The 14,265-nt window shown below is 36.5% G+C and overlaps 1 long non-coding RNA gene across 5 annotated transcripts in view; it reads left to right on the top strand.

Annotated features, from left to right (window-relative positions):
* The window catches only part of LOC126075847 (uncharacterized), a 399,778-nt gene that overhangs the window by 247,559 nt on the left and 137,954 nt on the right, over positions 1-14,265 (top strand). For 2 of the 5 annotated variants that reach the window (XR_007517299.1, XR_007517301.1), the window contains exon 3: positions 11,306-11,370. The exons of the other annotated variants lie outside the window; for them this stretch is intronic. This is a non-coding gene — a long non-coding RNA (uncharacterized LOC126075847). The remainder of the gene's footprint in view (positions 1-11,305; positions 11,371-14,265) is intronic. 5 annotated transcript variants of the gene reach the window in all.

Here is a 14,265-nt window from a genome sequence, read left to right as displayed (position 1 = left end):
CAGATAAGGAATTCTTTATTAAGAGATTTCTAGCTTATAATTGATATGATTTGTTAGGTTCAAAACCAAAGTGTTAACTCTCAATCATATATTTTCAATGTGATTTTATTAAAGAGTTTAGATTTCCTTTTTCTCATTTAAATTTAAATCTTATTTTTAATTCTTTTACCCAGTAGGGTTGTCGCTACGTAAGAAAAACCCAGTCAACTACTAATGTACATAGTAGTTCAGTAGTTTAAAAAACTGGGTTATGCCTGAAGTATATGGATTAAAATTGCACTTGCAGGTTATTAATTCAGTATTAATACTTTATATTAGAGTCATATTTGATACAATAGAAAAATTCATATCATTTTTCTACTTTCTAGACCTGTCCTTATCTTAACTGACTGAGATCTTGGATAAGTGGATAGTATTTCTTGGACATGATTCGTCATCACAAAACGAATTGACCTAGATAATTTCTAAGATTAGGCTTAGATTTCTCTGTGCTCTTGAACTAGGATTTTTAAAAAGATTTGAAGATTTGCTTTAATCACACTCCACTTTGGAAATGAGAAATAGCGTAGCTGGCAAATGTTGAGTATTGAGCAAGTGGATTTTAGTAGGCTTAATGCTGGATTACTCAAGGTCTGATTATCTAGTTTGTAAAGTGTATACACCCTGCCCTTCTCTCTATCTGCCTGGCATTTCATCATACTTGTCTTTCCAAGGCTGTCTTTGTTAGTTCAAACTTCTCAGTCTAACGTAATGGAAACCACATTAGCCACATGTGGCTATTGACCAGTTGGAATGTGGTTAGTGCAACAGAGAATTGAAATTTTAACTTTAGTTATCGGATGTATTTTAGTTGTTGGTTATGTAACTAGTAACCAAAATAAATCCAATAATCCTAATTTTAAGTATTGGAAAATTGTTAAATATGTTTGGAACAACTTGGGTATGTAAATCTACTTCTTCAACTGTAAATTTTATGACAACTGAATATGCAATGTGCATTTCTGATAAAAATTTTGTGTCTGAAAAAAAAATTTTTTTTTCTTTGTAAGTGAAAGAGACACACCAGATTTCAAAAATTTAGTATGAAAAAAGTAAAATATCTCAGTAATAATTTTTGTATTAATTTCATTTGGAAATGATACTATTTTAGATATATTCAGTTAAATATTAAAATTAAGTTCAAGTGCTTCATTTTACTTTTTTAATGTAACTACTGAAATGTCTAAATTTTTCTAGATGGCTTGGATTATACTTCTATGAGACAGTGCTATCTAATGTATTCAAGGCTCTCCCTCACCTATCAGGTCCCATATATTGCAGATCAAAACATCACTCTCTCTGGATAATTGATTTGCCTTGAAACTTACTCCCAACATTTTCCTCTATCTCTGTCCTTTCCCCTCCATTAAAAAACTTCAAAGTCCATATCTTTATCTAGAAAATTCCCTGTGCTGTTCCTTTTGTATTCATTTAGGCTGTGATCATAATGACTATTGACTCAGTGGAATAGATTTGGTATAATGACTATAAACCAAGTTGAGCTATCCTAAGAAGAGCTGGGAAGAGAGTCATTAGAAAGATATTAAGGTGTTTGTTGAATAAAAACCTCAATTAGTTTTGTCAAATGAACTATGATGAGTAAATGAATTAATGAATATACATTAAGAGTTATTAATGGTAGGACTTTTAATGGGTGTGTAAATCAAGAATTACTTGTGTTTTAAATTTCAGCTTCCTTGCTGCTTAGTTCCCATGGTGGTAAACAACAAAGGCAAACTAGTTAAGGGGAAAAAAGGGCAAATCAAGTGGTTCTCAGCTCTTACTTCATTATTCATTTAACTGTTATCTGATTATACCAGAGGGACCCTGGTAGTAATTATAGTGTTTCATTTATTTACAGATTGTTTTTAGAAATATTTTTAACTATAAGAAACTGACTGAGACATTTCAACTTAGTTCAGGGCCCAGGTGACAAAGGACCTTTAATAAATGCCTTTTATTAACATGCTAATGTTTTAAATTAGAATAGCTAATTGCCTTTTAGGAAACAAACCCTGCAAGCAACAACTTTCATGACTGATTTTTAAAAAATAGCTATTGATTCAAAGAGAAAAGAAATCCTCACAATAACCAGGAAATGAACCAGTCAGGAGTTTGAGGTAAAGATTTTTTTCTCTACTAACACAGGTTTCAGTTATTTAGGTAATTAATTCCACTAATATTTACTGATTGCCACATGTGTAGGGCAGTACACTCTGAGAAGTTACCAGTAAATTAAACATATTCCTTGATCTTGAGGACTCAGAGTTTAGGCACTAGGGTAGGGTACCATTATGGACTGAATTGTGTTCCCCAAAATAAGTGTTTTAAATTCCAAATCCTGTACCTGTGGCATAGGAGCCCTGCTGGTAAAGTGGTTAAGTGCTTGGCTGCTAACCTAAAGGTTGGCGATGGGAACCCACCAGCTACTCCAAGGAAGATGTGGCAGTCTGCTTCCGTAAAAAAAAAAAAAAAAAAAATTCACTGTCATTGAGTCAATTCTGGATCATAGCAACCCTGTATGCTGGACAGAGTAGAACTGCCCCATAGGGTTTCCAAGGCTATAAATCTTTATGGAAGCAGAGTGCCACATCTTTCTTCCTCAGAGCAACTTGTAGGTTTAAATCCCTGAACTTTACATTAGCAGCCAAGTGCTTAACCGTCACGCCACCTATGGAGCAATCTGTCCTATAGGGCTGATATGAATCAGAATCAACTCAAGGTCAAACAACATACTTGTGGTTATAATCACATTTGAGAATGGGTTTTCTTTGCTGTGTTAATGAGGCAGTACTAGTGTAGGATATGTCTGAAATCAACTTTTTTGAGATATAAAAGAGCAGATTATTAGATCAAGCAGAGATGGGTGAAGATAGATGACAAGCCACATGGAGATCACCAAGGAAATGAGGAACAGAAGCTGAAAAGAGACCAGGACCTTCCCCAGAGCCCACAAAGAGAAAAAAGCCTTCCCTGAGAGCTGGCAGCATGAATTTGGACTGTGAGAAAGTAAATTTCAGTTTATTAAATACTTGTAGTATTTCTGTGATAGCCTGAAAAGATAATTAAGACAGGGACTATGCATTTTTTTTTTAATATGTTGTGTTTTTCCTCCTAAAAAACCAAAGAAAAAAAATCAAACCCCTTTCAGTCAAGTTGATTTCGACTCATAGCAATCCTATAGGACAAAATAAAACTGCTCCATGGGGTTTTCAAGCAGTGCCTGGTGGATTGGAACTGCTGACACTTTGGTTAGCAGCTTAGTGCTTAACCACTGCTCTACAAGGGCTACACTGCTCTACAAAATTTTTTTTTTTTTTTTTTTTACCAACATTAAAATACCCATCCTTTTATTTCTCTATGCACATGCATCAAAGTGTTAGCATTGTGACCACCCTCCCTGTTTATAACCCTTCTGAGGGGACCCTGAACAATTCAGGAAGAATTCTGCCTTCAAAGAACTCTGGAAGAGAACCAGAGTACCTTACTGAACAATGATCTGGGCCAGGAAAAAACACACCAAACACCTGACTCCAAGGTAACATCAATTGGAACCCATTAACTAGTACAAGAACAACTGCATTCATCATAGATTAGACATGTTTTTTCCCTGGGTCCCCTACAGGTATCCTTGCATGTAATAAGCGCTAGGTATATAAACCCACACCCCACACTGCCCTGTGTGGATCTCTGTCTGTGAGTTCCCTAATAAAATCTAAATCTGATCAACCTGGCTTTTCCTGCCTCTTTTTTTGGAATCTGACCTGTGCCCCTCAGAGCCACTCCTGTTGTTGGTCCGGTGGGGTGAAACACCCATCAAATTTGCTAAGAATTGGGTCACTAAGTGTCATGTATTAAATTGTGTCCCCCCAAAATATGGATAAATTTGGTTAGACCATGATTCTCAGTATTGTGTGGTTGTCTATTTTGTGATTAGTATAATTTTCCTGTATGTTATAAATCCTAATTTCTGTCTGTGGTTAATGAGGCAAGATTAGATTATGTTAAAGAGGATTAGAGTAGGATGTAACACCCTTGCTCAGGTCACATTCCTGATCCAATATAAAGGGAGTTTCCCTGGGGTGTGACCTGCACCACCACGTATCTTACAAGAGATAAAAGGAAAGGGAAGCAAGCAGAGAATTGGGACATCGTACCACCAAGAAAGCAGCACGGGGAGCAGAGTGCATCCTTTGCACCTGAGGTTCCTGCATGGAGAAGCTCCTAGATAGGGGGAGGGTTGATGAGAAGGACCTTCCCCCGGAGCTGACAGGGAGAGAAGCCTTCCCCTGAAGCTGACACCCTGAATTTGGATTTTTAGTTTTTTTAGACTATGAGAGAATAAACTTCTCTTTGTTAAAGCCATCCACTTGTGGTATTTCTATTACAGCAGCACTAGATAACTAAGACACTAAGAAACTAGGCAATTTGGAAAAAAAAAAAAAACTCTATAGTCTACTATTTCATTATTTAAACATATCTATACCCTCATTTAGAAACCCTGGTGGTGTAGTAGTTAAGTGCTATGGCTGTTAACCAAAAAGGTTGGCAGTTCGAATCCACCAGGCGTTCCTTGGAAACTCTACAGGGCAGTTCTACTCTGTCCTATAGGGTCACTATGAGTCAGAATCGACTCAACAGCAGTGGGTTTTGGGTTTGGATACCCTCATTTTGGATACTGTGTGCTCAAAATTTCTTTCATTTTTTCCCCTTTATTTGTGCTTAATTTACACGAATGTTTATGGGCAAGTAACATATTTAAAAGAGAGAGAGATGATAAATAATATTCTTAAAAAGTCAACAAATTAGCCTGGCAATCAATTACAGCCACAGATGATCCACTGCATCATGGATAATCTGTAAATTTTATGCCTCAAAATAACAAACCAGAAAAGCGATAATAGCAGAGTCAAACCACCCCAACCTAAAGAGCTGCCCAGATTGGGGTAATGAGAGCCTAGAAAACCCTACTGAGCAGTTCTACACTGTCACCATGGGGGTGGCCATAAGTTGAAACCGACTCAACAGCATCTAACACAACATTAAAGATAAGTAGTCAGATTATCAGGTCCCTGGGCGGTACAAGAGGTTTGCAATTGGCTACTAACCTAAAGGTTGGTGGATCAAACCAGCCCAGCAGTGCTCAGTCTACTTCCATAAAGATTGTTGTTTTTTGTTGCTGTCAAGTCAATTTCACAGGCCAAGGAAACCCGGGGCAGCATTTCTACTCTGCAACATATTGGGTTGCCAAAAGTTAGGATCGACTGGAAGGCAACGGGTTTAGGTTTTTGATTTAGTCAGATATCAGGTACTCATCAGATACACCTTGGAAATTTTATTGCCTTTAAAGTACAGTTTTAATTTCATCTTATCATTGGTCTCTTTTCCTTAAAATGTGCAGATGAAATTATGCAAAGCCATTTTAGCGGACTTTCACTTCCGGGAACATTTACCTTACTTTTTTAAATGACAAATTTATTCTTCAGTTCAAGGTAATATGGAAAAAAAAACAAACTGGATTTAAAATTTTTTGAAGTTTTATTATTTATTTATTGTCAAAAGGTGCATCCTTGGGATCTCTCAGCAGGTCTGAGAGTGGAGCAGATGTTTCCTATCATGCGTTTCCTTTCAGTCCTCGGTTTTTGACAGGCTGAAATTGGAGTATTTATCACTGTCGGTGTTATGTTTAGTAATTGCTATTTGTCAAATTCACAAAAATATCTTTTAAAGAGATTTATCGTCATTTAGACTGTTGCTGTCTAATTCAAGTATAGTGACAGTTTCTAGTCAAAAACTCAATCTAATAGGTATATTAAATAATTTCCACTTTCCACTATATATCAAAAAACCAAACTCATTGCTGTTGAGTTGATTCCAACACATAGCGACCCTATAGGACAGAGTAGAACTGCCTGTAGCGTTCCCAAGGAGCGCGTGGTGGATTCAAACTGCTGACCTTTTGGTTAGTAGCCGCAGCTCTTAACCACTGCACCACCAAAGTTTCCTTCCACAGTATATGCAGTCTCTAATTAGCTGTTCAGACCTACTTGAATTCTCAGGATTTAAGGTGTCTTATCACAGAAAGAATTTAAGGCAGTTTACAAGTACACAAAAACAATAAGAAAGCATTAGTTAAAATAAAGGCAGTTTTGAATAAATATAAGCCTTTAATCTGGAAGGCATGCCATGTGATTGTTAATATGATTATGAAAATAGCAATGGTCATAGTTGTAAGTCATATATTCTACCTTATAATTTACTGAGAACTTCAAACTACAACTCTTACCCCATAATTTCCTCAAAACAATCTGTTGAGTTAGACAGAATGGGCATTATTAGTCATATTTAATCAGTGAAAAAGTTTAAGAGACCTAGCTAGGTTCACACAAGAAAAGCTTCTTAAATTTTATAGTAGTAGGTATTTTAGTTTATTAAAATCAGTGGTATTCTAAATATACAATCTTTTATCTGGAACAAGTCATGCCATTTGTATGTACGCCACAAGCCAGAATGATGGGCACAGGGACAGCATTCTTCCTAAGTTCTCAGGAGCTGGGTAATTTCCTACCTCCCCATACAATCCTGCAGCACCTGGCTCCATAGACTCTCAGTAACTGGGGTCCTGGAGTGTTTTTTTTTTTTTTTTTTTACAGAAGCTATTTCCATAATGGCTTATCTCTATTCTTAGCAGGAAAGTGGGGGGGGGGGGGGGGGGCGGGGAGATGATTAATGCATTTGGATATTTGCTGCATTTTTATGCTTTAAAAACTAGTTTTTAATGAAATTGTTCCATTGCTGATACTTCTTTTTTTTTTTTTTTTTTAAAGCAAAAAGAAAGTTTTATTCAGCATAGAGTCAAAAAGGTAAAAGTAGAAACAGACAACCATGCTGCCACAAAAACAAAACAAACCCAGAACTTCTTTTAAACCATAGGGTCTTAAATCTTCCCAAGGGTGCCCAAGAGAGTAAATCTTAAAACAAACAGTCACCTCCCCCTATCACCATCAATTTTTTATTACAAGAATTCCTTGAAGTACAGGTCTGAGTAGGTCTGCTCTTTACATATATTCTAAGGTGAAAATAGCATGTTATCCTCGGGAGTTTAGAGTCCCAATGAAATGAATTGATGAGAATTCTGCACTTAATCCGTGCTGGTAATTTTTTTTTTTTTTGGTAATGCTCACGATTCTAGGTACCATTCCCAATCCCCCATCCAGCCTCTAGTGTCTCATGCTCTGTGAACTCAGGGACTTGTCTATCTCATTTACTGTTTTATCCTCAGGATTCATCACAATGGTTGACAGATTGTAGGTGCTCAATAATATTTATGCAACAAAAAAGTAAATGGATAAGCCCTGAATTGAGAAAATATTCCCTAAAATGAAAGAATTTATCTAGTTTTCAGAAAACAATGTGAACTCTAGTCTTGATTCAATTGGGAAGTAGACCCACTTATCTACCCTCAATAAAACTTTAGGGCATTTAGCATGCTGGTTATTAGGGAAGGAAATTATGATAGCAAAAATATGTATTGTCCCCTTGGCCTGGGGCCCCAAGGTAAAATTAGCAGAAAGGTTGAGACAAAATGAGCTAGTAAAGAAGTCTAAAAAGGTGTAGCAGAGAGAAAAAAATGAACATTGGTTTGGAGTGGGAGGAGAGGAAGCAGGGTATAGCTCATGAAACAAAGGGAGAGGAGTGTTTGAAGGAAGGAGTAATCAACTGTGATGAGTTCTGATGAGAGGTCGGCAAGGATAAAGAGAAAAGTAAGTGCCCATTGCCTTTGACAATATTAGAGAATGGTTGAATGTTGATAGTAGTGATTGATTAGAGAAGAATAAATTAAAGACTGAGGAGAAAGACGTTATAACAATCGAATGAAGTTCTTCAGAACATGAGAGGCAATGGGATACAGAGCACAAATGGGGGCATTAGGCTTTGCTGCATGCAGTAAGAGATGAGAACTGGTAAAAAGTGAATTCAGGTATTGGTAGGTTTATAGATTTGCTAATGAAAAAAGAAGTTCCTATTTGATGATTGCTATTTTTATAATTAAAAAACCCTGGTGGCTTGTTGGTTAAGTGTTCGGCTGCTAAACAAATGGTTTGCAGTTAAAATCCATCAAGCACTCCTTGGAAACCCTATGGGGCAGTTCTACTCTGTCCTATCAGGTCACTATGAGTCAGAATCAACACAACGGATCTGGCTTTTTTTTTTTTTTTCAATAAAAGATAGTCAGCTGAAAGGAAAGTGGCACAATTTACGGGACACAGGAAATGTACGAAATAGCTTTTAGGAGATACGCTCTTATTTTTAACTTAGAAATTTCATGACTCCATTTAAAGTTATCCATTGGTGGAGATTTGCATAGCAGACTTGGTAGAAGATCATACGGACTCCCTTTTCTCAAGAAATGTGGTATTAAAGCAATACATTTTTAGAGACAGAGTACCTTATTTAAGTAGAAGTTTCCCTAGTCATTTCTTCATGAAATGATAGGTCTTGGGGAAATGTGTCTATATCTTTACTTTCAGGATCAGAATCTAACACTGAAACTTGCAGTCTCAGAGTCCATCAGCACCTGTGATTAGGCTGAGCCATCAGGTCCCAGGGAAATAAAAACGATCTGAGGAGGTTTCAGACTCATTTAAGACCTACTGTTAGCTATGATTTTTGAAAGGATTATTTGTAATTCCATCTCAGGCGTCTTGAGGATAAAGTTTCTTGTTTTACCGATACTGTCACGATACATACAAACATTTTTAAAACTATTTTATATCCTAGGCATACAGGCACTCTCCTCCTTTTAAACCCATTGCTGTCGAGTCGATTCTGACTCATAGCGACCCTGTGGGACAGAGTAGAACAGCCCCATAGTGTTCCCAGTGAGCACCTGTTGGATTTGAACTGCTGACTTTTTGGTTAGCAGCCATAGGACTTAACCATTATGCCATCAGGCTTTCCCTCTCTCACTTAAGCTTCCCTAAATCTGGTTGTATTCTCTATCAACTTTAATGTCCTTTATGATCTCTGCCTGTTCATGGTTAACCTATCACAGTCCAGTTCAAATTCCACCTATAATACAAAATTACCTTTGAATCCATTGGTACACACTGGCCTTTCTAAATCACCAAAGCACTGGGTTATACCTCGTTTATTGCCATTACTTCCTTTTGACCTTTCATTATAGTTTTCTTAACATCCTAGTAGGTTATGAGTTTGTTGAAGAAAGAAATATCAATTATCTTTCTGTCTGTTGTCAGTCAGTGACTTTTATATGTTAGTCATTTGTACCAAAAATGCAAATGTTTTTGAACGAGGGAGTAAACTCCCTGGATTTCATGGTCTCACATGACTGAACTCATCCATTACAAGCATTACTCCTCTGATAATTTAAAACATCAATACAGGAAATATAAAACCAACTTACTCTATTTACTCTTAACAATTCCTGAAAATAAAGTGTACTGATGTCTTCATGGCATTTGTATACAACTATAAAAATTGATTTTTCCTTCTGAAGAGGTGAACATGTTGAATGAACAACTGTTTCTAAGGAGCGTTAAATCCAGGCCTCCTACTGCCTATCTGAATAAACAAGGAAATAGAATCTGCAAACCCAACAGTCTAAAGCTGAGTGACATACCCGAATGGATCATTAAAATGTACTTTGAATATTTTAAGGCCAGGAGGAAGTGATATCCTAAAAAATAAATACAAATTACAGATACCAGATCACTACCCTTAATTTTTTCCTTAAATAATCATTAATGTCTCTAGACAAGTAGTGGAAATTGTGGATGCCACTCTGCATTGTATAGAGAAAAGCAAACTATTCTTAATTTGGGTATCTACTATATAAATTCAAAATTTTGCCATATGTCCATTATCTAGAACAGTGGCCAATTCTCAGTATATATTTCTTCAATAAATGAAAGAAAAACAGAACTGGATATGAACAAAGGCCATCCAAAATGAAAAAAGTATCTGCTCCACATTAATCATTCTTATGTTGTTGTTGTTAGGTGCCGTTGAGTTGGTTCCGACTCATAGCGACCCTATACAACAGAGCGAAACACTGCCCAGTCCTGCGCCATCCTTACAATCATCATTATGCTTGAGCTCATTATTGTAGCCACTGTGTCAATCCACCTCATCGAGGGTCTCCCTCTCTTCCCCTGACCCTGTACTTTACCAAGCGTGATGTCCTTCCCCAGGGACTGATCCCTCCTGACAACATGTCCAAAGTATGTAAGACGCAATCTCGCCACCCTTGCTTCTAAGGAGCATTCTGGTTGTACTTCTTCTAACACAGATTTGTTCGTTCTTTTGGCAGTCCATGGTATACGCAAGATTCTTCACCAACACCACAATTCAAAGGCGTCAATTCTTCTCCTGTCTTCCTTATTCACTGTCCAGCTTTCACATGTATATGATGAGATTGAAAATACCATGGTTTGGGTCAGGCGCACCTTAGTCTTCAAGGTGACATCTTTGATCTTCAAGACTTTAAAGAGGTCCTTTGCAGCAGATTTACCCAATGCAATGTCTTTTGATTTCTTGACTGCTGCTTCCATGGGTGTTGATTGTAGATCCAAGTAAAATGAAATCCTTGACAACTTCTATCTTTTCTCCGTTTATCATGATGTTGCTCGTTGGTCCAGTTATGAGGATTTTTGTTTTCTTTATGTTGAGGTGCAATCCATACTGAAGGCTGTGATATTTAATCATCAGTAAGTGCTTCAAGTCCTTTTCACTTTCAGCAAGCACGGTTGTGTTATCTGCATAACGTAGGTTGTTAATGAATCTTCCTCCAATCCTGAGGCTTATAGATTCTTATAGATACTCTAATTTGTGATATTACTTTTTTACTCAAATAAGAATAAAAATCATACCTCAGAATTGTTTCAATAGCAATAGCTTTGGTTTTGATTTGTGTGAAGTCATAAGAGGGAGAAAAATGAAAAGATGACATAAATTTGAGTCAAATAAACTAGGTTTGAGTCTCAGACCCACCACTTATTAGACATATAAAACTGGACAAGCCATTTAAAAGACAACACCGCCATGCCAATCTTAAAATGTTGATAAAATAACCAAATGAGATCATGGGCTCATTCAGGAAATACCAAAAGGCCCACTCCCAGGCACAGAGTGGCACTGTGTGGGGTTAAACAGAACAAGCTCTGTAAATTCTAATATGTTATATATATCAGTGGTAATAGGATTAGGATTAGGAGTAATATTTATATATTTGTATGATTTACAGATAAGTCAGTTGGTGGTCAGGACATGAGTCCAGATATTCTGATCGAAGAGGCCATGTTTTTACAAGTATGTTTGTTGCTTTTTTTTTACATTCTCCCTTCTTCCTAGGTGTTCTCAACCATATGCAGTGTTTCAATTCTCATCTATGCTAACAACTCTCAAAATCATGTTTCAGATCTGTCCTCCAGGCTGAAGGTCAACATATCCAACTTCCTACTTGTCATTTTCTCTCGGATACCTTGACTATTTCAAACTCAAAATGTTTGAAAATGACCTAATTGTTGTCTCACACTCATTTTTACACCTCAGCAGTTCATTTTTCACTCTGTAGCCAGAATGTTATTTTAAATGATTAATTTATTTTCTTATGTGTAATGCATCAATAAGTTCCCAATATTTTAATTTTAGATGTATTTATTTGAAATAAAGACCACACCCAAAGCCATGCCATACAAGGCTCTGCGTGACTTGACTTCTATTCTCCAGCTTTATCTCACATCGTTCTCTTTGTACTCTGAAGTACATAAGCCTTTGTTAACTTTCTCAAATTTATCAAGCAATTTCCTGTCATAAAAACTTTGCACAGCTGTTCTCTACCTGTAATGTTCTTCCTCTAGCACTTGACCTGTCAGAGTCCCACTTATCATTCAGGTCTAAATTTCAAGTTTATTTTCTCATAGAGGCCTTTTTAATCCTCTTGTCTGAATAAAAGGAGCCCTAGTGGTGCAATGGTTAAGTGCCTGGCTGCTAACTTAAAGGTTAGCAGTTCAAACCCACCAGCCGCTCCGTGGGAGAAAAGACCTGGTGATCTGCTTCCGAAGATTACAGCCTAGGAAACCCTAGGAGGCAGTTCTACTCTGTCTTATGGGGTCACTATGAGTTGGAGTCAAAAAAACATTTCTGAATAAGTTTATTCTCTTTTATATCTATTAGCATTTTATTCTATTTTATAACTCTTACCCATTTAAAACTTTTATAACACTGCGTACTACATGCCTATCTTCTCCACTATATTTTAAATGCTTTGAGTGCAGAGACTGTACATGTTTTGCTCCTCATTTTTTCTCCAGCAAATATTAGCGCCTGGTACGTAGTACCAAAAAATCCAAACCTATTGCCACAGAGTCAATTCTGACTCATAGTGACCCTACACAGCAGAGTAGAACTGCCCCACAGGGTTTCTAAGGAGCAGCTGGTGGATTCCAAATGCCCATCTTTTGGTTAACAGCTGAGTGTGTAACCACTGGTGCCTAACAGGCATTTAATAAATGTTTGTTGAACTCATTAATTTCTTCAGCATCCTAGTTACATTTAATTTCCATCTGTAGATTTAGGCCAAACTCTGATTATAAAAACAAACAAACAAACAACAGCAAAAAATCTTCAGGCAAGAGATTTATAACAAATTCTAGCTCAATAGTTGTTGTCAGTGTTAAATGTGCGCTGCAATTTCTCTTTGACTGTGGTATCCTATTCCTTAATAGGTAACTTTTTTATTCAGACGTTTATGGGTACTTCAACCATCACCAAGTCCCCACAGGGGGTTGTGTGTCTCAGGCCAATAACATTCCCATACTTCCTTTTACTATATACTTTCTTCGGCATTTCTTACACTAAAGATCTTTCCCAGAATTTTGGCTCTAACTGCTTTTTGGACTAGTGTGGATAACTGTACTGCACCCATCACTGCTAGAAAAGATACTCTGCATCTTAGGAGTGGATTCGGTACTTGGGTCAGAGTATTTATGTTTTCCTCACATTCACAAACTCTTATTTTCAGGTGCGTCTTCATTCTTTTAGATAGTTTCTTTCAACCAAATTTCATCGGACTCTAAATGTCTGCCAGTACTACCAGATCTGGTCTTCTCAATATGACCTGTTCTTCGAATTCTCAAGTTCTGGTTCTAATCAGATACTCTGAGCCTGATAGTTTATATTATTGAAAGAGGTTTATAGCTGGATGCAAATAATAAAAATTTTCCATTTTGTTAAAAGCCTTTGACATTAGTCAAAAAGAAGTCTCAGGGTGTATTTGCATGCACATATACACATACACACATTCACACTGAAGAGATATAGTACCAGCTCTCAGGGATGCTATAGTTGAGATTGTAAGTAAAAAAAAAATGATTGCAAAAATTAAATTAAACATGAGTACACTAAGTATTGTGATGATAAAACTTCTTAGTGGCTCATGAAAAAGGGAAATATATGTAGTGTGATGAATCAAAAAAAGCTTCCCTAAAGAAGTTATGGTTGAGCTAAGACATACAAACACATGAACAGACATAAAACTTTGAAAGACCTGAATTCTGGTTGATAAAATTGAAGACAGAACATTGGCAGTTATGGCACTACTTATTTTGATCTACGAGCCATTTCTCAGGTAGCTAAAAATCCTATTTTGGAGAAAACATCATTATTAATGTCTAAAAGAGTTTTTCTCCTTATCAAGTCTGATCAAAATGTGATTCTGAAATTTTACTCAGATGAGTACACCTGAATTAGTACCAACCATATTTTTTGAATTAGGGCTTTCAATTCAGCTCAAAAAACATTTATTTTAAGATCACTATACTCAAACACCTGTTGTAAAGACTACAAGGAATATGTAGAATTAGGGTCCACTTACCACGCCTAATTGTGTTATACCCATCGTCAATAAACATTTATTTAGAGCCAGGTATTGGGTTGTTCAGTATAGTAGATACACAATAAAGCTGTACAATATTCTTTGCTAGTGAATAAAATAAAATAACAATTTCTCCTACTAAATAATAAGGCTATTTTAAAGCAAACTCTCCATATATCATAGTACCTTTTATAGTCAATACACACTAAAATCTTAATTCTCTTGTTCTTCCTGCCTTTGTCTCATCACTTTCACAAGGATAATTGCCAAAATACTCAATGAGGAAAAATAATAACACATTGTCCGTAGATATTACTTAAAGGTAATTT

This window comes from Elephas maximus, chromosome 4 (genome assembly GCF_024166365.1).
Source record: "Elephas maximus indicus isolate mEleMax1 chromosome 4, mEleMax1 primary haplotype, whole genome shotgun sequence".
Taxonomy (NCBI): domain Eukaryota; kingdom Metazoa; phylum Chordata; class Mammalia; order Proboscidea; family Elephantidae; genus Elephas; species Elephas maximus.
Note: the sequence above shows the minus strand (reverse complement) of the source record. Positions and strands in the feature narration are given on the sequence as shown.